Here is a 24,523-nt window from a genome sequence, read left to right on the forward strand (position 1 = left end):
CCATACAGCATTTGTCCTTTTGTGACTGGCTTATGTCAATTAGCATACTGTCCTCAAGGTTCATCCATGTTGTGCATGTGAATTTCCTTTGTGGTTTTTTTTTTTTTTTTTTTTTTTTGAGACGGAGTTTTGCTCTTGTTGCCCAGGCTGGAGTGCAATGGCATGATCTTGGCTCACAGCACCCTCTGCCTCCCAGGTTTAAGCAATTCTCCTGCCTCAGCATCCCGAGTAGCTGGAATACAGGCATGAACCACTATGCCCAGCTAATTTTGTATTTTCAGTAGAGACAGTTTCTCCATGTTGGTCAGGCTGGTCTCGACCTCCCGACCTCAGGTGATCCGCCCGCCTCAGTCTCCCAAAGTGCTGGGAATACAGGCATGAGCCACCACACCCGGCCTCCTTCCTTTTTTAAGGCTGAATCATATTCCATTGTATGTATATACCACATTTTGTTTATCCATTCATCTGCAAATGGTCACTTGGGTTGTTTCCACCTTTCAGCTATTGTGAATAATGCTGCTATGAACATGAGTGTACACATGTTGCTAAAAGAACCTCCTTGCAGTTCTTTTGGGTGTATGCCCAAAAGAAGAATGGCTGGATCACATGGTGATAGTATATTTACTTTTTTGAGGAAGCACCTTCATGTTTTCCACAGTGGCTACACCATTTTGCATTCCCACCAGCAATATGCAAGGGTTCCAATTTGTCCCCACCCTCACCAGCATTTATTACTTTCTGGGGTTTTTCTTGGCTTTTTGTTGTTGTTGTTGTTGTTGTTTTTAAAAGCCATCCTATCCTAATGGATGTGAAAGTGGTATATTATTGATTGTGTTTTGTTTTGTTTTGAAACACAGTCTTGCTCTGTTGCCCAGGCTGTAGTGCAGTGGAGCAATCCAGATATTCACCTTTCGCATGAGCTGGACAGAGGAGCTTGGTTTTTTTTTTTAGAGATGGAGTCTCACTCTGTCACCCCGGCTGGAGTGCAGTGGCGCAATCTCAGCTCACTGCAACCTCCACCTCCTGAGTTAAAGCAATTCTCCTGCCTCAGCCTCCTGAGTAGCTGGGATTACAGGTGTGCGCCATCAAGCCCAGCTAATTTTTGTATTTTAGTAGAGATGGGGTTTCACCATGTTGCCAGGCTGGTCTCAAACTCCTGACCTCAAGTGATCCGCCTGCCTCGACCTCCCAAAGTGCTGGGATTACAGGCATAAGCCACCACACCTGGCTACCACTGTGGTTTTGATTCGCATTTTCCTAATGATTAGTAAAATGTCTTTGTTTTAGAGAACAAAAAAAAGGAAAAATGTAGTACGAAAGATTTAGGTTGGAGGAAGGTCACAGGAAAATGGAAGCAAATACACAGAATCATGCGGAAAGACAAGAAATAATGTGGGAGTGCAGTTCTATAAAAGTACATCTTCAAAACATTCTTTAAGGACAAACAGTATTATCTTGAACAAAACTAAATGAGGAAGGTACCACTGTCCTTAAGGTATAATAAGAAACTGAATTGCCATGAGTAAGGTCACAGCACACAGAAGCTGTGTGTGGAAAATCAAGAAATAACTATGGCAACATCTCTCCAATATTAAACAAACAAAAAGCAGCTGGGCGTGGTGACTCATGCTTGTAATCCCAGCACTTTGAGAGGCCACAGTGGAAGGATCACTTGAGCCCAGAGGTTTGAGACTAGCCTGGGCAATGTAGCAAGACCCGTCTCTACAAAAAATTTAAAAAATTAGCTGGACTTGGCGGTGCATGCTTGTAGTCCCAGCTATCCAGGAGGCTGAGATGGGAGGATTGCTTAAACCCTTAAACCCAGGAGGTTGAGGCTACAGTGAGCTATGATCACGCCACTGCACTCCAGCCTGGGTGACAGAGCAAGACCCTGTCTCAAAAAAAAAAAAAAAAAAAATTAAAAAGATCAATTTATTCATTAACCATTTCAAAAATTCAAAAGAAACTCAATCAGGAGATCATTTTCACAGTGATGAATCAAATTGATAAAAATCTCCTCACAGCCTGCTGGAAGACAGGAACAAAAATTCCTTGTGTCATTTTAAAAAGTATAAACCTTGTGTGTTGTCAGACCACATCCCTTGTACAGAAAGTCTACAGGTTTGGTATTAGGCAGGACTCCCCAGGAAAGGGATCAGGATGAGGGATTAGCAATAGGAAATTTGGCATCGGGTAAGGGAATATTCCGGAAAAACGTCAGTGCCTAACTTCCTTCCCCACATGCTCAAGGAGTGTACATCCACAACACAGCCCTAAGCTTTAAGGATGTGAACTCGTTTAACCTACCAGATAGGTAAACACACTTGAAGTCTGCCTTTGAAAACTCATGCTAAAGGGAATTGATTCTGCAAATTCATTACTTTTTTTTTTTTTTTTTTTTTGAGACGGAGTCTGGTCCTGTTGCCCAGGCTGGAGTCCAGTGGTGCGATCCAGGCTCACTGCAACCTTCACCTCCCGGGTTCAAATAATTCTCCTGCCTCACCCTCCTGAGTAGCTGGGATTACAGGCATGCATCACCACGTCCAGCTAATTTTTGTATTTTTAGTAGAGAAGGGGTTTCACCATGTTGGTCAGGCTGATTTTGAACTCCTGAACTCGTGATCTGCCTGCCTTGGCCTCCCAAAGTGCTGGGATTACAGGCATGAGCCACCACACTGGGCCAAATTCATTACTTTTAATGGCAAAAACTGCAATTGCTTTTTCTCCAGCCTAAATAAAAAATTCTATATAAAAATTGTGCTCTATTGGGGCCGGGCACGGTGGCTCACGCCTGTAATCCCAGCACTTTGGGAGGCCAAGGTAGGCGGATCACGAGGTCAGGAGATGAAGACCATCCTGTCTAACACGGTGAAACCCCATCTCTACTAAAAATACAAAAAAAAAAAAAAAAAAATTAGCCGGGCGTAGTGGCGGGTGCCTGTAGTCCCAGCTACTCCGGAGGCTGAGGCAGGAGAATGGCATGAACCCAGGAGGCGGAGCTTGCAGTGAGCCAAGATCGCACTACTGCACTCCAGCCTGGGCAACAGAGAGAGACTCCATCTTAAAAAAAAAAAAAAAAAAAAAATTGGGCTCTATTTACTCTGGTGTACACAAAATAAATATTACCTTTTTTTTCTTTTGTTTTCTTTTTGAGACAGAGTCTCACTCTGTCACCCAGGCTGAAGTGCAGTGACACAATCTCGGCTCACTGCACTCTCCATCTCGTGGGCTCAAGTGATTTTTCCTGCCTCAGCCTCCCGAGTAGCTGGGATTACAGATGTATGCCACCACGCCTGGCTAATTTTTGTATTTTTAGTAGAGACAGGGTTTCACATTGTTGGCCAGGCTGGTCTCAAACCCCTGACCTCAGGTGATCTGCTCACCTCAGCCCCCATGTGGGGGCTGTAAGATTACAAGCATGAGCCGCCGCACCCGGCAACATTATCTTTTATTTTTTGTATTTTTAAGATGCAGTCAGTTTGCAAAATACTACATCATCTGGCCAGAAAACTAATTCTCATGCTTCTCTCTTCCTTCTCAAATTACACTATTTTCATAACAGGTCAAAAATAGTTTTAAGGGCCGGGCGCAGTGGCTCACGCCTTTAATCCCAGCACTTTGGGAGGCCGAGGTGGGCAGATCACCTGAGGTCAGGAGTTTGAGACCAGCCTGACCAACATGGGGAAACCCCGTCTCTACTAAAAATACAAAAAATTAGCCAGGCGTGGTGGCTCATGCCTGTAATCCCAGCTACTCAGGAGGCTGAGGCAGGAGAATCACTTGAACCCGGAAGGCGGAGATTGTGGTGAGCCGAAATCGCGCCATTGCACTCCAGCCAGGGCAACAAGAGCAAAACACGGTCTCAAAAAATATAAAATAAAATACTAGTTTTAAGAATGGTCAGGGGTTGGCATTTCCTTTCTAATAATGGGTAGAAGTTCCTTATGAATCATAATTAGTGATGTTACTTGATCTCAATCTGATGTTAATTCAAAGTTGCCCTGTTCAAGAAGGCAGTGTGCTGGTGTGCAGGGATCACATATCTGTGATTAATCCAGCTGAGTGCTAGAGCTGCAATTGTTTCTTCGTGTAGCTGCAGATAAAATAACAGTCTCGGCCGGGCCTGGTGGCTCACGCTTGTAATCCCAGCACTTTGGGAGACCAAGGCGGGCAGATCATGAGGTCAGGAGTTCAAGGCCTGCCTGGCCAACACCGTGCAACCCCATCTCTACTAAAAATACAAAAATTAGCCAGGCATAGTGGCACGTGCCTGTAATCCCAGCTACTCAGGAGGCTGAGGCAGGAGAATCGCTTGAACCCAGGAGGCAGAGGTTGCAGTGAGCTGAGATCTTGCCACTGCACTCCAGCCTCGGCAACAGGAGGAGACTCTGTCTCCAAAAAAAAAAAAAAAAAACAAAAGTCTTTGTCAAGGAAAGAAGCATAACCCCTGAGTGCCTGGACCGGTGGATAATTACATAGGAAGTGATAATGGGAGGTAAGAACCCTTTTGCTCTGTCAGTGAGAAGATCCAGTAGAAAACCAAGGAGGACCCGAGAAACTTTGTACTGAAAGGAAAAATAAAAAGTCTCTCCTTGGCTGCGCACAGTGGCTCAGGCCCATAATCTCAACACTTTGGGAGGCTGAGGAGGGAGGATCATTTGAGCCCAAGAGTTCGAGACCGGCCTGGGCAACATAGGAAGACCCCCATTTCCACCAAAAAAAAAAAAAAATTAGGTGGGCATGGTGGTGCACACCTGTAGTTCTAGCTACAAATTTTTTGTACTTGGAGGCTGAGGTGGGAGGATCCTTTGAGCCCAGGAGTTGGAGAGCAGCCTGGGCAACATAAGGAGACCCCCAGCTTTACAAAAAAATTAGCTGGGTGTGGTGAGATGCATCTGTAGTCCTAGCTACTTGGGAGGCTGAAGTGGGAGGATCACTTGAGCCCAGGAGGTTGAGGCTGCAGAGGCTCATACCACTGCACTCCAGCCTGGGTGACAGAGTGAGACCCTGTCTCAAAAAACAAAACAAACAAATCATCAAGTTGTATTCCTTAATATATACCAGTTTTATTAGTCAATTATACCTCAATAAAGCTGGGAGGAAAAAATAACTAGTTTAAAAGCTATATCAACTAATGATGGGTAGCAGACAAAAAGCCCCATTAATACAAAATGTAAGGGGAGTTATACCATGATTTTGCCTTTTCTTTTTGTTTTCTTTTTTTTTTTCTTTTTGAGACAGATTCTTACCCTGTCTCCCAGGCTGGAATGCAGTGGCACGATCTTGGCTCAAGGCAACCTCTGCCTCCGGGGTTCAAGCGATTCTCCTCCCTCAGCCTCCTGAGTAGCTGGGACTACAGGCGCACGCCACCACACCCTGCTATTTTTTGTATTTTTAGTACAGTTAGGGTTTCACCATGTTGGCCAGGCTGGGATTTTGCCTTTTCTACATACCAGAACTACATACCAGAATCATGACTATATTCATTACATAGAATTACCCCAATTCAAGAATCTGTTTTAAAAACAATATCTGGCCAGGCACGGTGGCTCACGCCTGTAATCCCAGCACTTTGGGAGGCTAAGGCAGGCAGATCACTTAAGGCCCGTAGTTTGAGACCAGCCTGGCCAACATGGTAAAACCCCACCTCTAAATACAAAAATACAAAAAAATTAGCTGGGTGTGGTGGCACAAGCCTGTAGTCCTAGCTACTCAGGAGGCTGAGGCAGGAGAATTGCTTGAACCTGGGAGGCAGAGGTTGCAGTAAGCCAAGATGGCGCTGCTGTGCTCCAGCCTGGGTGACAGAGCAAGACTCTGACTCAAAAAATAAAATAAAAAATAAAAACAACATCCAATTGCATTTTGTAACCAACAACATAACGAAGATAGCCAAAGTGTCACCAGTATTAAATAGATTTTCATAAGCCTTGGATATAAGATGGTCCACTCCAAAATCAACTCATAATGGATTACAGAGATACACAAGGTCACCCCAAAACAACGATTCTCAAATTTTGTGTACATTAAATTCAACTGGCATGTTGGCTTAAAATTCAGATTGGGATTCCCAGCCCCCAACCCCAGAGACATTCATTCAGATCAACAGAAATGAGATCCAGGAATCTGATTTTTTTTTAGACAAAGTTTTGCTCTTGTTGCCCAGGCTGGAGTGCAGTGGCGTGATCTTGGCTCACCACAACCTCCACCTCCCGGGTTGAAGCGATTCTTCTGCCTCAGGCTCCCGAGTAGCTGGGATTACAAGCATGCGCTGCCACGCCTGGCTAATTTTGTATTTTTAGTAGAGTCGGGGTTTCTCCATGTTGTTCAGGCTGGTCTCGAACTCCCGACCTCAGGTGATCCACCCGCTTCGGCTTCCCAAAAATGCTGGGATTACAGGCGTAAGCCACTGCACCCAGCCTGCATTTTTAACCAACACACATACTCAAGCACATGTGATTCTGCTGCATGTGTTCAAAAGCTCACCCTTTGAGAAACACTGCCCTAAAATGATGGGATGATTTCCAGAACTCCAAGCTTGAATTAACCAGACCGTCTGCATTCATAAGCCTGTGGTGAGTCATAGAAACTTTTTTTAAAAAGTAGAATGTCAGAGGCAAATGTTGGCAGTGGCCCCTCAGCCCAGGCCAAGGGAGGGAGGGTCATGATCTAATCTAACAACAACTCACTCTGCCTAGGCAAGATGACAGGGATCTTCCGCTGTGCAGGTGGACATAGCAGATCATCTTACTCTGGCATCATTAAACATTTGTATTAGAAAACCAGCTCCCCTAGTTCTGACTTCTGAGGTCCCTAAGCAGCTTCTTCTTGTAGAATTTGACTTCCCATGTAGCCTGCCTTTGCTGTTGGTCAAAGGTTGCCAGTATTCGGTCCCCCTCAGCCCTTTTAGTCATGAGAAATTGGCAGGAACTTTGCTTTATCCATCGTTCCCTGAGTTTGCTTCATATTACTCCAGCCATGAGAAACACTCCACTCTCCACAATCCATGGGTTGATAAATGAGGATTTTGTGCCTCTGAGGCTATGGACCACACTCTCAACGCTAAAAAAAATAATAATAATTCTCCAAGGAGACGATATTATAAATTCATAGACTGCCTGACAACACCCAATGAAGACCCTCCTGTTGGAACCTCCTCACCAAGAAGTTGTGACTTTTCTTTTTTTTTTTTTTTTAGATGGAGTCTCACTCTTGTTGCCCAGCCTGGATTGCAATGGTGCGATCTCATCTCACTGCAGCCTCCGCCTCCAGGGTTCAAGCAATTCTCCTGCCTCAGCTTCCCAAGTAGCTGGGATTACAGCTGTCCGCCAGCATGCCCAGCAAATTTTTGTATTTTTTTTTTAGTAGAGATGAGGTTTCACCATTTTGGCCAGGCTGGTCTCAAACTCCTGACCTCAAGAGATACACCTGCCTCATCCTCCCAAAGTGCTGGGATTACAGGTGTGAGCCACTGCACCTGGCTGATTTTTTCTTTTTTTTAATACAAAGTCTCACTCTGCCCACCAGGCTGGAGTGCAGTGGCGTGTTCTCAGCTCACTGCAGCCTCAACCTCCCAGGCTCACGTGATTCTCCCACCTCGACCTCCCAAGTAGCTGGGACTACAGGTGCTTACCACAGCACCCGGCTAATGACTAAATTTTTGGTAGAGATGGGGTCTCGCTATGTTGTCCAGGCTGGTCTCAGACTCCTGGCTTCAAGCGTTCCTCCTGCCTCTGTTGGGAGCAATTTATCCATTCTTGGTAAAGGGCCTCCATGTCATTTACAATAACCTATCATCAAGGACCCAAAGCTGGTGCTTATATGAGTCTCTTGTCGCCTCTTATCAGAGCCCGATTAAGGGACAGGCTAGACAGAAAGATGAGAGAAGGACAAATGTCAGGCTCTCACTTCAGCCTCTCTCCTCATTCAGGAACAGATGGAGCCCATGCCAGTGTGACCCAGGGCAGAGGTCAGGCTGCTGTTCTGTTTCATGTGTCCCTGGTCTCCTGTGCCCCCTAGGGCTGGTGGAGCCTCAGTGTCCTCCAACTCAGACATCTTCTCTGCTGTTTGTTCTGTAGCCAGCTGCATACCGCCTCCATGCGGGTGCCCCTCCCTAGCGGCTGCATTTGCCCGGGGGACCAGCAAGCTGTCACATGCCAAGGCAAAGAGGAGGAAGAAACAATCACTTATTACTAGCAAAACATTACTTCTGTCTTCACAGGACCATGACACCTTCTGTCTAGGATCTTCAAACCTCCCCCACTCATGCCCCAAGTCCAATATTGTGGGGTGACCCTGCCCCACCCCCTGTGCACTGCACTCAGTGCAGCTTGATGTTCAGCTTTGTGTAGCCCTGGCATCCTATGCTCCCAGGCTGGCTGGAGACTTGATATTCTCCAACTCAGACATACTAAGGCCACGTATATGTGGAGAGATTTCAGTGCATTATCTACTGAGAACACTGATGACTTGAGGCAATGCCAGAGCCCTTCTCCAAATGAATATTTCACATTCCCACCCGGTGACTCAGGCTGACTCACCAGGAGGCCCTTCCCCTTGGTCTTTTTTTTTTTACTTTTATTTTAGGTTCCGGGGTACAAGTGCAGGTTTGTGATAGAGGTAAACTCCTTGTCATGGGGGTTTGTTATACAGATTATTTCATCACCCATGTATTGAGCCTAGTACCCATTAGTTATTTTTCCTGATCCTCTCCCTCCTCCCAGCCCCCACCCTCTGGTAGGCCCCAGTGTCTGTTGTTCCCCTCTATGTGTCCATGTGTTCCCGTCATTTAGCTCCCACTTACATATGAAAACATGGTTTTTGGGTTTCTGTTTCTGTGTTAGTTCGCTAAGGACAATGGCTTTCAGCTCCAACCATGTTCCTGCAAAGGACATGATCGCACTCTTTTTTATGGCTGCATAATATTCCATGATGTATATGGACTGCATTTTCTTTATTCAGTCTACCATTGATGATGCCCTCCTCATTTGACTGGGATCCAGCAGGAGACTAAAAAGGGGCTTCCTGTTTGATTTACACCCTTTTGCATTCTTTTCACCTCCAATCACCAAGGAGTGAACAGCAAAAAATGTCTGAGCAGCTATTAAGTCTCCAACCAGCAGGGGAGCACAGGAGGCCAGGGATACATGAAACTAAACATCAGGCTGCACCAGGTGCGGTGCCCTGGGGTGGGATGGAGTATGTTCCTTAATTTCTGCCTACTTTCCCAACAGCCTTCTGGCTCCATGTTGGCTTAAAGGCCCTCTCAGAATCTGACCCTTCTCTTCAGTCCTCAATTTTGTTGCCTCTCCTATTCCTACTTCCCTTCCTTTTCTCAAATCCACAGACATCTCTGGTAATCATGGTAGCCAACACCTTACGACACTTACTATGTGTCTGGCATTCTTTCAAGGGTTTTGTGTGTATTAACACATTGAATGTTCATACTCACCCTTGGAGGTCACTCACTATCATACTCTCCATATTAAAATTGACAAAGATGTGTTCAGAGTCTTGCCCGAGTCCACCCAGCCTGTTACTCTCAACGAGACAACAGAAGAGCTTCCTTGTTCAAATAAACAACTAACATTGATCATAGAAGTGAAAGACCTACCTAATAACTTATCATGGTTCTTCTTCTTATTTTTTTTTTTTTTTAAGAGAAGAGGTCTCACTCTGTTGCCTAGGCTGGAGTGGAGTGGTGCAATCACAGCTCACCACAGCCTCTAACTCCTGGCTTTAAGCAATCCTCCCGCCTCAGCCTCCCAAGTAGCTGGGATTACAGGCACGTGCCTCCACACCCAACACTTGTAATGATTCTAATCTGCTACTCAGAGGTTTGGTCTCTGTGTAAGTCATTTTGAATTTTTGTTGAGAGCCAGGTAAAGTGAAAAGTGTGCATGGGCTTTGAAGTTAAAATCCCTGTTAAACCACTTGCTAGTTATGTGACCATGGACAAGTTATTTGGCCACTCTGAGCTTCCATGTTTTTAGTAGACTTGGTTTGGTTTGGTTGTTGTTGTTTTGTTTTGCTTTGAGACAGGGTCTCTCTGTCACCTTGTCTGGAGTGCAGTGGTGTGATTTTGGCTCACTGCAACCTCTACCTCTGGGGCTCAAGCGATCCTCCCACTACAGCCTCCTGAGTGGCTGGGACTACAGGCGTGTGTCATCACACCTGGCTAATAGAAACAGGTTTCACCATGTTGCCCAGGCTAGTCTCGAACTCCTGGGCTCAAGCAATCTATCTGCCTCAGCCTTTCAAAGTGCTGGGATTACAGGCATGAGCCATCATCCCCGCCGAACTTCCATGTTTTTATTGTATTTATTTATTTTTATTTAATTATTATGTTTTTTTTTTTTTTTTTGAGATGGAGTTTCACTCTTGTTGCCCAGGCTGGAGTGCAGTGGCGCCATCTCAGCTCACTGCAACCTCCGCCTTCCGGGTTCAAGCAATTCTCCTGCCTCAGCCTCCTGAGTAGCTGGGATTACAGATGCCCGCCACCACACCCGGCTAATTTTTTGTATTTTTAGTAGAGATGGGGTTTCACCATGTTGGCCAGTCATGATCTCGAACTCCTGGCCTCAAGTAATCTGCCTGCCTCGGCCTCCCAAAGTGCTGGGGTTACAGGCATGAGCCACCGCGCCTGGCTGCTTCCATGTTTTTAATCTGTACAACGGGGATAAAATGATAATACCTTCCTCACTCAGGTATTGTAACTTAAAAAGATACTGTGCATGAAGCACTTAGTGCAGTACCTGGCACATAGAAGACGCTCAGTAAATGAGAGTTTTTTCCATACATTCCCCAGAAAACCTCATATAATTGCTTTATCCTTTAAATAGACAGCACACTGTGCCTCCCAAATGCTACTAATCATATACTCTACTTTTTAGGTCATTTATACTCATGGTTTATCTGCCCCCTGACATACTCCCAAAAAGCAAGAAATATGTTATTCATCTCTGATCTTTTTTTTTTTTTTTTTTTTTTTTTTTGAGACAGGGTCTTTCTGTTGCCCAGGCTGAAATGCAGTGGTACGACCTTGGCTCACTGCAACTTCTGCCTCCCAGGCTCAGGCGATCTTCCCACCTCATCCTCCCGAGTAGCTGGGACTACAAGCATGCACCGCCATGCCTGGCTAATTTTTGTAAATTTTATAGAGACGGAGTTTCGCCATGTCATCCAGGCTGATCTCAAACTCCTAGACTCAAGCAATCCACCTGCTTAGGCCCCCCCAGAGTCCTGGGATTATAGGCATGAGCCATTGCACCCAGCCCCTCTGATCCTTTAGGGACTCCCAAGATATTATAGTCAATGAAAAGCTAAAACAGCAAGGTAAAAAAAAATAGATATAGAGAAATACCATTTATTTGTGTTTTAAATAAAACACACATATATGCACGTATATATGCATTCAAAATTTTTGGAAGAATAAACAAGAGATTTTTTTTTTTACCATGTCAGGTCTTAATTTTACAATTAAAAAGAAGGAAAAAGAATGTTATATGCATGATAATATGTAAATGTTTAGATCAGTCACCTGAAAAGGTAGCCCAAAATATTTTACCTTTTGGAGATTCTGAGAATCTGGGAATTCTGAGATTCTGAATGGAGAATCTCTGCATCTCAGTTCTGAAATTCTGAGAATCTTCACATCTAATCTAGCTGATCAGGGCACAGAAAGCATGACTGGATGTGACTCCAACCAGGAGCTGCAGCCTAGACCACTGGAATGAGCCCTGTTTGAAGAAAGAGTGTTTTTAGCAGAAGGATACTCAGAAAAATGAGAGCTCCAAAGAGCTTGAGATGAAACCATAAGCATACCAGTTTCTGGAGAGCTGGATTCCATTTGCAGGGAAGGAGCAATTCACCAGATTTACCATCATCCCAATGGTACATTATTTATGACTATCCAAATCCCTTTGCTCTAATTCCATGCTGACCACATATGTGACTTAGGGTAAGTTATGCTAGATGTTATAATGGATAACTCTGAAATGCACTGGCTTAAAGCCATAAAAATTTATGTCTCTGTCACATCACATGCCAATGAGAATTGGGCCAGGAGTAGGCTGTACTCCACAAAGTCATTCAGGGACCGAGGACCATTTAATACCGTGGCACCACCCTCCCCAGGCTCCTTGAAGTACCGTTCATTGAGCGGATGGACGGGGGGATGAGCAATGGTAGAGAAAGCACACCCACCCTTAAGACTCTTGGCCCAGAGGTAACACACATCACTTTGGCTCATATTCCAATGGAGAGAACTCCTCATATGGCCCCATCTAGATGACAGTAGGGAGCAAGGGGCAGGCAATGTTGTCTAGCAGTACGCCAAGGAAGAGGACGACGACATGAACATGGGTGAGTATCAACAGTTACTCTCACACCAAGTAATATTCTAATTATTATTTATTATTTATTTAACTTTTTTAGAGGCAGAGTCTTGCTCTGTCACCCAGGCTGGAGTGCAGTGATGCAATCATAGCTCACTGCAACCTCCAACTCCTGGGCTCAAACGATCTTCCCTCCTCAGCTTCCTGAGTGGCCAGAACCGCAGGCACACAACACCACACCTGGCTAATTTTTTTAATTTTTGTGGAAATGGGGCCTTGCTATGTAGTCCAGATTGGTCTCGAATTCCTGGGCTCCAGCGATTCTTCCGCCTCAGCCTCCCAATGTGTGGGGATTACAGGTGTGAGCCACTGCACTTAGTTTTTGATTATTGATTTAGGCTGACTAGTATACTAAATCTAGAAAGAGGGAGACACGAACAAGGTATGTGAGCATCCCCATCACTACAGAGCTAGGTCTCCTATCCTAAACTGACAAATCATCTTTCTAGTTCATACATCTCTTGGTTGCGACTTTACTTTTATCACAGGTTATCCCTGAAGAACATATTCAACACTGGGTATGCTAATACGGTAAAGGTTTCTTATTTTGTAAACCTGGGAACAGAACTGTGGGCCATGCTGACCTCAACACGACACTGCAAACCTATGAGGTCCTTTCTAACTGGCCAGATAGTCAACCTCTAAAATATCTCCACCTCTTCTCTCTAAAACTTCAGCCAGGCCAGTCTCAGTGGCTAACACATGTAATCCTAGCACTTTGGGAGGCCGAGGTGGGTGGATCACCTGAGGTCAGGAGTTTGAGACCAGCCCGGCCAACATGGTAAAACCCTGCCTCTACTAAAAATACAAAAATTAGCCAGGTGTGGTGGCTAACACTTGTAATCCAAGCTACTCAGGAGGCTGAGGCAGGAGAATCGCTTGAAGCCAGGAGGCGGAGGTTGCAGTGAACTGAGATTGCACCATTGCACTCCAGCCTGGACGACAAGAGTGAAACTACATATCAATAAAATAAATAAATAAAAATAAAAAATAAAACTTCAGCCATTGTAAGAACTGTCATGTTCTACTTATGGAAAAGTATAATTTGGGGTTTACCTAGACAGGGAAATAATTTTTCAAATTTAAGTTACTTGTGGCTGGGTGCGGTGGCTCACGCCTGTAATCCCAGCACTTTGGGAGGCCAAGGCAGGCAGATCACAAGGTCAGGAGATCGAGACAATCCTGGCTAACAAGGTGAAACCCCATCTCTACTAAAAATACAGAAAATTAGCCAGGTGTGGTAGCGGGCGCCTATAGTCCCAGCTACTCGGGAGGCTGAGGCAGGAGAATGGCGTGAACCTGGGAGATGGAGTTTGCAGTGAGCCGAGATCACGCCACTACACTCCAGCCTGGGTGACAGATTGAGATTTCATCTCAAAAAAAAAAAAAAAAGTTACTTGTTAGTGGCCAGGCACAGTGATGCACACCTGTAACCCTAGCACTTTGGGAGGCTGAGGCATAAGAATGGCTTGAGCCCAGGAGTTCAAGACCAGTCTGGGCAACATAGCAAGACCTTGTCTCTACAAAAAAATTTAAAAATTTGCTAGGCATGGTGGAACATGCCTGTAGTCCCAGCTACTAGGGAGGCTAAGGTGGGAGGATCACTTGAGCCCAGGAGGTTGAGGCTACAGTGAGCTATGATCATGCCTCTGCACTCCAGCCCTGGGAGACAGAGCAAGTCCCTGTCTCAAAATAATAAATAAATAAATAAACAGGCTGGGCGCAGTGACTCATGCCTCTAATTCCAGTACTTTGGGAGGCCAAGGCAGGTGGTTCACTTGAGGTCAGGAGTTTAAGACCATCCTGACCAACATGATGAAACCACGTCTCTAATAAAAACACAAAAATTAGCCAGGTGTGATGGTGTGTGCCTGTAATCCCAGCTACTTGGGAGGCTGGGGCAGGGGAATCTCTTGAACCAGGGAGGTGGAGGTTGCAGTGAGCTGAGGTGACAGAGCAAGACTCTGTCTCAAATAATAATAATAATTAATAAACAAATAAATGACTTGTTAGTGATCAAGGATCAGACAGAGGGTGAGGTCTTTACATGGGCTGAGTACATTTCTTTCGTTTGGCTGCCATGGCAAATTACCACAAACTTGGTGCTTAAAACATCAGAAATGTGTTCCCTTACAGTTCTGGAGGCCAGAAATCTGAAAACAAGGTGCCAGCAAAGCCGTGCTCCCTCCAGAACCTCTAGAGGAGTAGCCTGGCTTGCCTCTTCCAGCATCTAGTGGTCCCAGGCACTCCTTGGCATGAGGCTGCATCACTCTAGTCTCTGCCCCCATCTTCATGTGGCCTTCTCCCTTGTGTCTCTCTGTATTCCCCTTTGCTGCCTCATATAGAAACTCATCATTGGTTTTAGGGTCCACCGTAACCCAGGATGATCTCATCTTGAGATTCTTACCTTAATTATATCTGCGAAGGCCGTTATTCCAACTAAGGTCACATTCAGAGGTTCCAGGTAGACATATCTTTGGGAAGCAGGAGGGACTATGCAATCTACTATACCAAGTAGAAAAGCTTCCTGCTCAAGCTCGTGTCGCATTCAAACAGGCCCTTAGCAAATGCTGACTGTGTAACCCTGGGTGCCTAGCTTCAATGGTGCCACATGGGGCTGATGCTAGGAGCAGTAGCTAAGGTTTGCAAGCCGTCCTGCCAGAACACAGGGCACACTGATGATCAGAAGTGCTTTTCTTAGCTGGATGTAGTGACTCACACCTGTCATCCAGTGCTTTGGGAGGCCAAGGTGGGAAGACAACTTGAGGCCAAGAATTCCAGACAAGAAGTCAAGACAAGTCAAGATAAGACTGGGCAACATAGTGAGACCCTGTCTCAAAAAAAAAGAAGAAAGTGAGAAAGAAGAAAGAAAGAAGAAAGAAAGAAGAAGAAAGAAAGTAAAAGAAAGAAAGAAAGAAAGAAAGAAAGAAAGAAAGAAAGAAAGAAAGAAGGAAGGAAGGAAGGAAGGAGAGAGGGAGAAAGAGAGAGAGAAAAAGAAAGAAAGAAAGATAGAAAGAAAGAAAGAAAGAAAGAAAGAAAGAAAGAAGTGAGGGAGGGAGGGAGGGAAGGAGGGAGGGGGAGAGAGAAAGAAAGAAAGAAAAAGAGAATGAGAAAGAAAGAGAGAGAAAGGTGGGAGGGAGGGAGAGAGAGGGAGAAAGGAAGAAAGAAAAGAATGAAAGAAAGAAAGAGAAAGAAAGAAAAGAAAAGAGAAAAGAAAAGAAAAAGTTAGCCAGGCATAGTGATAAGCATAGTTCTAGCTACCCAGGAAGATTGCTTGAGCCCCAGGAGTTCAAGGCTGCAGTGAGCTGTTATCACGCCACTGCGCTCCAGCCTGGGCAACATAGCAAGACCTTGTCTTCAAAAAAAGAAAGAAGGAAGAAAGAAGTGCTTTTCTTTACATTCTAAACACTAAAATTATTTTTCAGTCTCTCAAACCTAAAAGGCTACCCTGAGCTTCTTATACTTTGCTATGGTGTCAAATCCCAGCAGCTTATGTGGCGACCAACCATTTGGTAACTGAGAGCTTCCATGTTCACTTAGGGCAGGAGACTCTGACACTGAGGCTTTGAAAGGAACGAGAGAGGGAGTCCTGCATCAGATTGCACTCAGGAATCCTGGTTGGTAAGGAAAACAGTGCAATGGCCAGGCAGGTAGCTAGGAGGACAAGAGGACAGCCTCAATAAATTGGATGGCAATCCATGAGCTGAGATTTCGGGGTCTCTTGATGCAAGCTGAAAGGTCCCCTGTTACCTATTCAGACATTGTACGATCAGCCTATGCAATGCAGTTTTCCACATTTGAATGTTCTTCTTGTCCTATTTTGCTGTTATCACACCACCAAGAATAAAGAAACGGCCAGAAACCTACCTGGTACTCACAATTATTCGAAGTAGGAAGGAAGAAGGCAAACAGAATAAGCTTAATGGAATGTGGCACTTCTAATTGGATCGTATTGTGTTTTTGTGCCCTCCTTTACCATGTAAGTCTAGACACTGTGATATATACGCAGAGAGGAAAAGAGCAACATCGATCTCAACAGCCAATGAATTCATGCCTTTCTCCCCACTCCCTGTCACTAAAGCTTTTGCATTCCTAAATTTATCGAACTTCCTCCAGCCTAAAGAAAAGTTTTTCTGGCCGGGCGCGGTGGCTCACGCCTGTAATCCCAGCACTTTGGGAGGCCGAGGCGGGCGGATCACCTGAGGTCGGGAGTTAGGGACCAGCCTGACCAACATGGAGAAACCCCGTCTCTACTAAAAACACAAAATTAGCCAGGCATTGTGGCGCATGCCTGTAATCCCAGCTACTCAGGAGGCTGAGGAAGGCGAATTGCTTGAACCCGGGAAGCGGAGGTTGCAGTGAGCCAAGATCGTGCTATTGTACTCCAGCCTGGGCAACAAGAGCGAAACTCTGTCTCAAAAAAAAAAGAAAAGAAGTTTTTGTAACCATTCTTATAGAGTGCTTTCTACCTAAGAACCTTAATACTTACCACACAGAGCACATCATTTCATTCTCATGTCATTCTAAAAGCGGAGCAAGTTATGATCCTCCCTATTTGTCAGATAGAAAAATGATGGCATCCATTGGGGCTGGAGGGGGAGGGGGCAGGGAAATACCAGCCTATAGAGGACTTAAGTGACCTGCCCATACAATATGGTCAGAAACAGAAACAGAGCTCACAACCTGTTCTCTAGGCCAAACTAAAATGCTTGCTAAAAGATCTGACACACACACCAAAATAAGTTAAAAGATACCACAACAAAGAAATCAGACAAATCCAGGGTGTATTCATTTGTTAGGACAAATGAACTGGTTTTACCAACAAATCAATAGAAGTAGTGAATGGGGGACCAGCACTGACATAGAAAAAAAAGACACTTAAGAGACCTAAAAATCAAACACAATATAGGAAACTTGTTTGGATACTAATTTTTAAAAAAAGGTGTAAAAATACATTTAAGCCAGGCACAGTGGCACATGCCAGTAGTCCCAGCTACTTGGGAGGCCTTGCAAGGCAGGAGGATTGCTTGGGCCCAGGTGTTCAAGGCTGCAGTGAGCTATGATTGCACCTGTGAGTAGCCACTGCACTCCAATCTGGGCAACATAGCGAGCTCCTGTCTCTAAAAAATAATAATATACTTTAGGTTTGGGAGGCCGAGGCAGGCAGATCACAGGGTCAGGAGATCGAGACCATCCTGGCCAACATGGTGAAACCTCTTCTCTACTAAAAATACAAAAATTAGCTGGGCATGGTGGCACGTGTCTGTAATCCCAGCTACTCGGGAGGCTGAGGCAGGGAGAATCACTTGAACCCAGGAGGCGAAGGTTGCAGTGAGCCAAGATCGTGCCACTGCACTCCAGCCTGGGCAACAGAGCGAGACTCCATCTCAAAATAATAATAATAATATATTTTAGGAATAATCAGAAAAATGTTCCCACTGTGGAGGAGAACAAAGTTATCTGCTGGGGGAGTAAAATGAGGAATCACAAAGAGGAAAGAAAGAGGTAAGAGCAGTTTGCAGTCAGGAGAGTGATGTAACTGAGGTGGTAAAATGCAGTCTTGGCCAGGTGCGGTGGCTCACGTTTATAATCCCAGCACTTTGGGAGGCCGAGGTGGGTGGATCACCTGAGGTCAGGAGTTCAAGACCAGCCTGGCCAACAAGGCGAAACCCCGTCTCTACTAAAAATACAAAAAATTATCTGGGCATGGTGGCACGTGCCTGTAATCCCAGCTACTTGGGAGGCTGAGGCAGGAGAATTGCTTGAACTGGGGAAGTGGAGGTTGCAGTGAGCAGAGATCACACCATTGCACTCCAACCTGAGTGACAGAGCAAGTCTCCGTCAAAAACAAAACAAAACAAAACAAAAATATATGCATTCTTCGTCATGGTGGTGTGGCTCCCTCAGCCTAGCACGTCTACCTTGCCTCCCTTGCTCAGGCCCTTGTCCCAAGGGCAGCCTATTCAGACTTTACAGTGTGTATTAAATGTCCCTGGGTGGAGAAGGCATAGAGTCAGTAAAGACCTGGGATTTTTTTTTTTTTGAAAGGCTCAGGTGACCCTCCCACCTCAGACTCCTGAGTAGCTGGGACTAAATGCGTGCACCACCATGCCTGGCTGGTTTTTTTGTTTGTTTGATTTTGTTTTTTTTAAGTTTTTGTAGAGATGGGGTCTCACTATGTTGCCCAAGCTGGTCTTGAAATCCCGGTCTCAAATGATCTTCCCACCTCAGCCTCTCAAAGTCTGGGGATTACAAGTCTGAGTCACCACACCCAGTCAAGGTCTGGGTTTTGCAACAACCACAGAGACATCATCTCTATGGTGCTATAGGGAGGAGTCACTGGGGTGCATAGCCAGAGGCGGCTACTTTCATTCATCCTCAAAAATAATACTCTAGCTGCTAGTGAGAGGGGAATAAAGAGAGGGCAAAGCCTGGAAGTCAGAGGTTAGAGGCTGACAATGTTGCAGGCATTTTTCCTGGTCAAAAGAAAGGAGAAGAAAAGTAGGTTTACAGGTGGATACCAAAGCCAATATTGGATGAACAGTACCAAAGGAAGCAAGAGAAGGAGGGAGTGCCTACGCTACCTTAAGGTGCTGGACTTGCACGATTATGTGCTCCAGACAATGGTATATACATGTAGTGCTTTAGCCTCTGTCTGGGTGAGGAAATGATAGCTGCTATAACAAAGAGACCCAAAAATTCAATGGCTCAAACAAGATAAGTTTATGTCTTACTCATCTAACAGTCCAGTTTAAGAATTCCAGGTGGGTTTGTCCCCAGTCCAGGGTGGCAGATGGCAGTCCTTCCACACATGACTTCCAAGGATGTCCAAGTTGTGGCCAAGCCAGACTGCGAGGATAGGGGCAAGAGGTGAGTTCAGGGCTAGAGACTTTCTCTTAATCAAGTAAATGGGAAGTTGTTCCCAACATTTCTGTTCATATTCCATCTGTGAGAGCTGGGTTGCATAGCCACAGTTTGCTGCAAAGTGGGACATGAGCCGGGGGAATGTAGCCCCTGGAAATGCAGCCAAAATCCACAGTAGTGTTCTAATACTGAGGAAGAATGGGAGGATAGAGTTTGGTGGACAGATAACAGACTCCACCATCATTTTTCTTCACCTGGTCAATGGCTTTATGGATATGTTAGTCAATTTTGCATTGCTATAAAGGAATACCTGAGACTGGGTAATTTATAAAGAAAAGGAGGCTTATTTTTTATTTATTTTTTATTTTTTTGAGACAGAGTCTCACTCTTCACCCAGGCTGGATTGCCGTAGCACGATCTTGGGTCACTGCAACCTCCACCTCCCAGGTACAAGCGATTCTCCTGCCTTGGCTTCCCAACTAGCTGAGATTACAGGCGCCCGCCACCACGCCCAGCTAATTTTTGTATTTTTAGTACAGATGGGGTTTCACCATGTTGTCCAGGCTGGTTTCAAACTCCCGACCTTCAGTGATCTGCCCACCTCGGCCTTCCAAAGTGCTGAGATTACAGGCGAGAGCCACCGCGCCTGGCCCAGAAAAGGGGTTTATTTGGCTGACAGGTCTGCAGGATGTACAAGCATGGCAGCAGCATCTGTTTGGCTTCTGGTAAGGGGTCAGGGAGCTTATAATCATGGAGGACAGTGACCTGGGAGCTGGCACGTCACATGGCAAGAGCAGAAGCAAGAGAGAGGAGGAGGAGATGCCAGACCCTAACAACCAGATCTGGCATGAAATCATTACTGTGGTGAGGGCATCAAGCCATTCATGAGGGATCCCCCCGCCAGGACCCAGACACCTCCTATGAGGTCCGACTTCCAACACTGGGGCTCACATTTCAACATGAGACGTGGAGGAGAGAAATATCCAAACTGTATCAATGGATAATATCTGACCCTTTTTTTGTTTGTTTGTTTGTTTTTTTTTTTTGGCTAAAGAAAGTGCCCAGTTTATTGCTAGACCAGACAAGTGTTTATTCCAAATTGTGATCAAGATAGAATAATTAAGTACTTTCCTTATATAATGAAAATTACCATTATCCTGTTAGTGCAATCAGTTTTCTGAGTTTATTGATACTGAATTAATATTAAAACAGGCTGGGCGTGGTAGTGGCTCATGCCTGTAATCCTAGCACTTTGGAAGGCTGAGGCAGAAGATCACTTGAGGTCAGGAGTTCGAGACTAGCCTGGGCTACATGATGAAACTCCATCTGCACTAAAAATACAAAACTTAGCCAGGCATGGTGACTCATGCATGTAGTCCCAGCTACTCGGGAGGCTGAGGAAGGAGAATCGCTTGAACCAGGGAGGCAGAGGTTGCAGTGAGTTGAGATCGTGCCACTGCATTCCAGCCTGGGTGACAGAGGGAGACTCCATCTCAAAAAAAAAAAAAAAATTAAATTAGAATAAACAGATGCTAATAGGCAGCATGCATATTTGATGTGCCTTTATTTTTCTTCTGCTTTAGGATAGTACTTCATTCTTAAGCGTGTGAGTAAAGGAAGCAAAATAGTAGTAAGCTATATTGATGGTATGTAAAAGAAATATAGGAAAGGTTTACATTTCATTTGTTAGATTCCTGCCGAATATTTTACGTGGTAGGGTATATAAAAATAATATTTTAGATTATTAAAACACCTTGATATTGGCTCATTTAATCACACTGTAAATTTTTCTCTAAAGGCAAGTATGGTATTTTATATTTTCTAACAATAATCCTATTCTTCCCTTTTCTTTATATTTTTCTTTGATATTTTCCTGATGTATTATAAAATTATTTTCAAGTATAAGACTGGTTTGTAAAAATACCTACATATTGTGTGAGATTATCATTATCATTTTTTTCTCTACTACCTTCTCATCAAATAAGGAAAGGCAAGAGTGATATAACAGTTGCCAAAGAAACAAAAGGCATCCCAGTTATTTCTGTGCTGGGATGGCTTTTGGCTTGCCATTGCTGAAAAGCAAACAAGATATAGCCAAGAAATTGTGCCGTTGTTGCCTGGTTCGAAGGAAAGTTAGGGGCGCATATTCGGTTCAAGATGACCTTCAGGGAGGACCCAATGTCAGTGTCCTGCCAAGTCACACACAAGGAGAGAAAATCTATAATGACAGTTCAAATCTTTCTTCCCCCAGCAAATTGTGTCAGGCCTGTTATAAACAGTAACAACAGCACAGGAAATATCTGACCCTTTTGCCATTGTTTAAGAGCTATTGCTAGCTCCTACTTGGCTAATAGCTTGAGTCTCTGAAAAACAAGGAATATTTCAGAAACCTCATTATGAGGAAGAGATACCTGCAATTTCCAGGTAAATGAAGCAAGTCTTGTACATGCCCAGATGGGACCAGGCCTCTGTTACATGAATCCTGGCAAGTTAAACAGGCTATATCTTCTTGTTTGAAGCAGCTAAGAATGTCCCGAGCTCACTGCAATTCTGGGAGGCCCCGGCACTGACTCTTGAGAAAATGTTTGAGACTAAACATGAAAGTTGCTCCCTAACCCGCAGTGTTATCATTGCAGTTGTTAACAAGATAAAGTAAATAAACCTAAACTCTCAGTGAACTTATTTCTCAATTTATTGAATTGAATTTCCTGACATGCTGCGCTGGGTACCCAGAATACAAAGATGCACAAAGCCTGGTTCGGTGAGAGAGATGGTTATGGAGACAGACGATGACGGCAACTGAGAAACAGCATAGGCAGACCCCAATCCCAGAGGAGGAGCAAAGATATCTCCCTGGAGATCAGGGAGGGCTCACAGCCAGGGATGCTTGAGATCAGGCAGACGAGAGGCACGCCTGTGTTTAACTCAGAAAACAATGAAAAGTTTGCTGGCTGGGCTTGGTGACTCATGCCTGTAATCCCAGCATTTTGGGAGACCAAGGCAGGCAGATCACAAGGTCAGGAGTTTCAGACCAGCCTGGCCAATATGGTGAAACCTCATCTCTACTAAAAATACAAAAATTAGCTGGGCATGGTGGCAGGCGCCTGCAGTCCCAGCTACTCGGGAGGCTGAGGCAGGAGAATGGCTTGAACCTGGGAGGTGGAGGTTGCAGTGGACCGAGACTGTGCCATTGCACTCCAGCCTGGGCGAAAGAGCAAGGCTCTGTCTCGAAAAAAAAAAAAAAAAGAACAGTTTGCATATGACTTGTGGGATAACCTCTTCTGGGGGGCAGCAGTTTCATTGGAAAGTTAAATAATAGTTATAATGACTACCATTTTGTTGCGGGAAGTCAGGGACCCCAAACGGAGGGACAGGCTGGAGCCGTGGCAGAGGAACATAAACTGTGAAGATTTCATTTTAATATGGACATTTATCAGTTCCCAAATAGTACTTTTATAATTTCTTATGCCTGTCTTCTTCGATCTCTTAATCCTGTTATCTTCGTAAGCTGAGGATGTACGTCACCTCAGGACCACTGTGATAATTGTGTTAACTGTACAAATTGATTGTAAAACATGTGTGTTTGAACAATATGAAATCAGTGCACCTTGAAAAAGAACAGAATAACAGCGATTTTTAGGGAACAAGGGAAGACAATCATAAGGTCTGACTGCCTGCGGGGTCAGGCAAAAAGAGCCATATTTTTCTTCTTGCAGAGAGCCTATAAACGGACATGCAAGTAGGGAAGATATCACTAAATTCTTTTCCTAGCAAAGAATATTAATATTAATACCCTGGGGAAGGAATGCATTTCTGGGGGGGAAGTCTGTAAATGACTACTCTGGGAATGTCTGTCCTATGTGGTTGAGATAAGGACTGAGATACACTGTGGTCTCCTGCAGTACCCTCAGGCTTACTAGGGTGGGGAAAATCCCAGCCCTGGTAAATTTGTGGTCAGACTGGTTCTCTGCTCTCAAACGCTATTTTCTGTTGTTTAAGATGTTTATCAAGACAATACATGCACCACTGAACATAGACACTTATCAGTAGTTCTGCTTTTGCCCTTTGCCTTGTGATCTTTATTAGACCCTTATCAGTAGTTCTCCTTTTTGCCCTTTGAAGCATGTGATCTACTCCCTGTTCTTACACCGCTCCCCTTTTGAAACCCTTAATAAAAAACTTGCTGGTTTGAGGCTCAGGTGGGCATCATGGTCCTACCGATATGTGATGTCACCCCTGGTGGCCCAGCTGTAAAATTCCTCTCTTTGTACTCTTTCTCTTTATTTCTCAGCTGGCCAACACTTATGGAAAATAGAAAGAACCTATGTTGAAATATTGGGGGTGGGTTCCCCTGATACCATTTATTGAGCTAGGCTACTGTACTAAGCTAGATATAAATACAGATATATAAAATTAGTTTACTAGAGCTACCATAACAAAATCATTAACTGGGTGACTTAAACAATAGAATTTTATTTTTCTTCCAGTTCTAGAGGCTGAAAATCCAAGATCAAGGTGGTGAGCAGGGCTGGTTTCCTCTGAGGCCTCCCTCCTTGGCTTGCTGCTTCTTCATGTGGCTGTCCCTCTGTGCACGTGTGCCCCTGCTGTCCCTCTGTGTATCCTAGCCTCCTCTTCTTATAAGGACACCAGTCCGTTTGGATCTTGTTTTTGTTTTTGTTTTGCTTTGTTTTGCTTTTTGAGATAGTCTCACTCTGTCACCCAGGCTGGAGTGCAAGGGCACCATCTCAGCTCATTGCAACCTCTGCCTCCCGGGTTCAAGTGATTCTCCTGCCTCAGCCTCCCGAGTAGCTGGGATTACAGGCATGTGCCACCACACCCAGATAATTTTGTGTTTTTTAGTAGGGATGGGGTTTTGCTATGTTGGCCAGGCTGATCTTGAACTCCTGACCTCAAGTGATCTTCCTGCCTCGGCCTCCCAAAATGCTGAGATTACAGGCGTGAGCCACTGCACCTGGCTGACACCAGTCCATTTGGATTAGAGCCTCCCTTGAGCTTCATTTTAACTTAATTACCTCTTTAAAGATCCTATCTCCAAATATAATCACATTCTGAGATAGAGGGGGTTAGGGCTTCAATATATGAATTTTGGGAGCACATATTTCAGCTTTTAACACATATGTGTGCATGTATATACTTAAACATATAATTTTATCTTCAACCACCCTATAATGGTCCTGCCATTCCATTTTACAGATGAGGAACTGATGCTCAGAAAGGCTTAATAATTAGCCCAATGTCACCTAATT

At 44.8% G+C, this 24,523-nt stretch overlaps 1 long non-coding RNA gene across 1 annotated transcript in view; it reads right to left on the minus strand.

Annotated features, from left to right (window-relative positions):
* The window catches only part of LOC134759159 (uncharacterized), a 60,228-nt gene that overhangs the window by 15,858 nt on the left and 19,847 nt on the right, over positions 1 to 24,523 (minus strand). The gene's annotated exons all lie outside the window — the stretch shown is intronic.

The sequence above is a fragment of the Gorilla gorilla genome, chromosome 8 (assembly GCF_029281585.2).
Source record: "Gorilla gorilla gorilla isolate KB3781 chromosome 8, NHGRI_mGorGor1-v2.1_pri, whole genome shotgun sequence".
Lineage (NCBI taxonomy): Eukaryota > Metazoa > Chordata > Mammalia > Primates > Hominidae > Gorilla > Gorilla gorilla.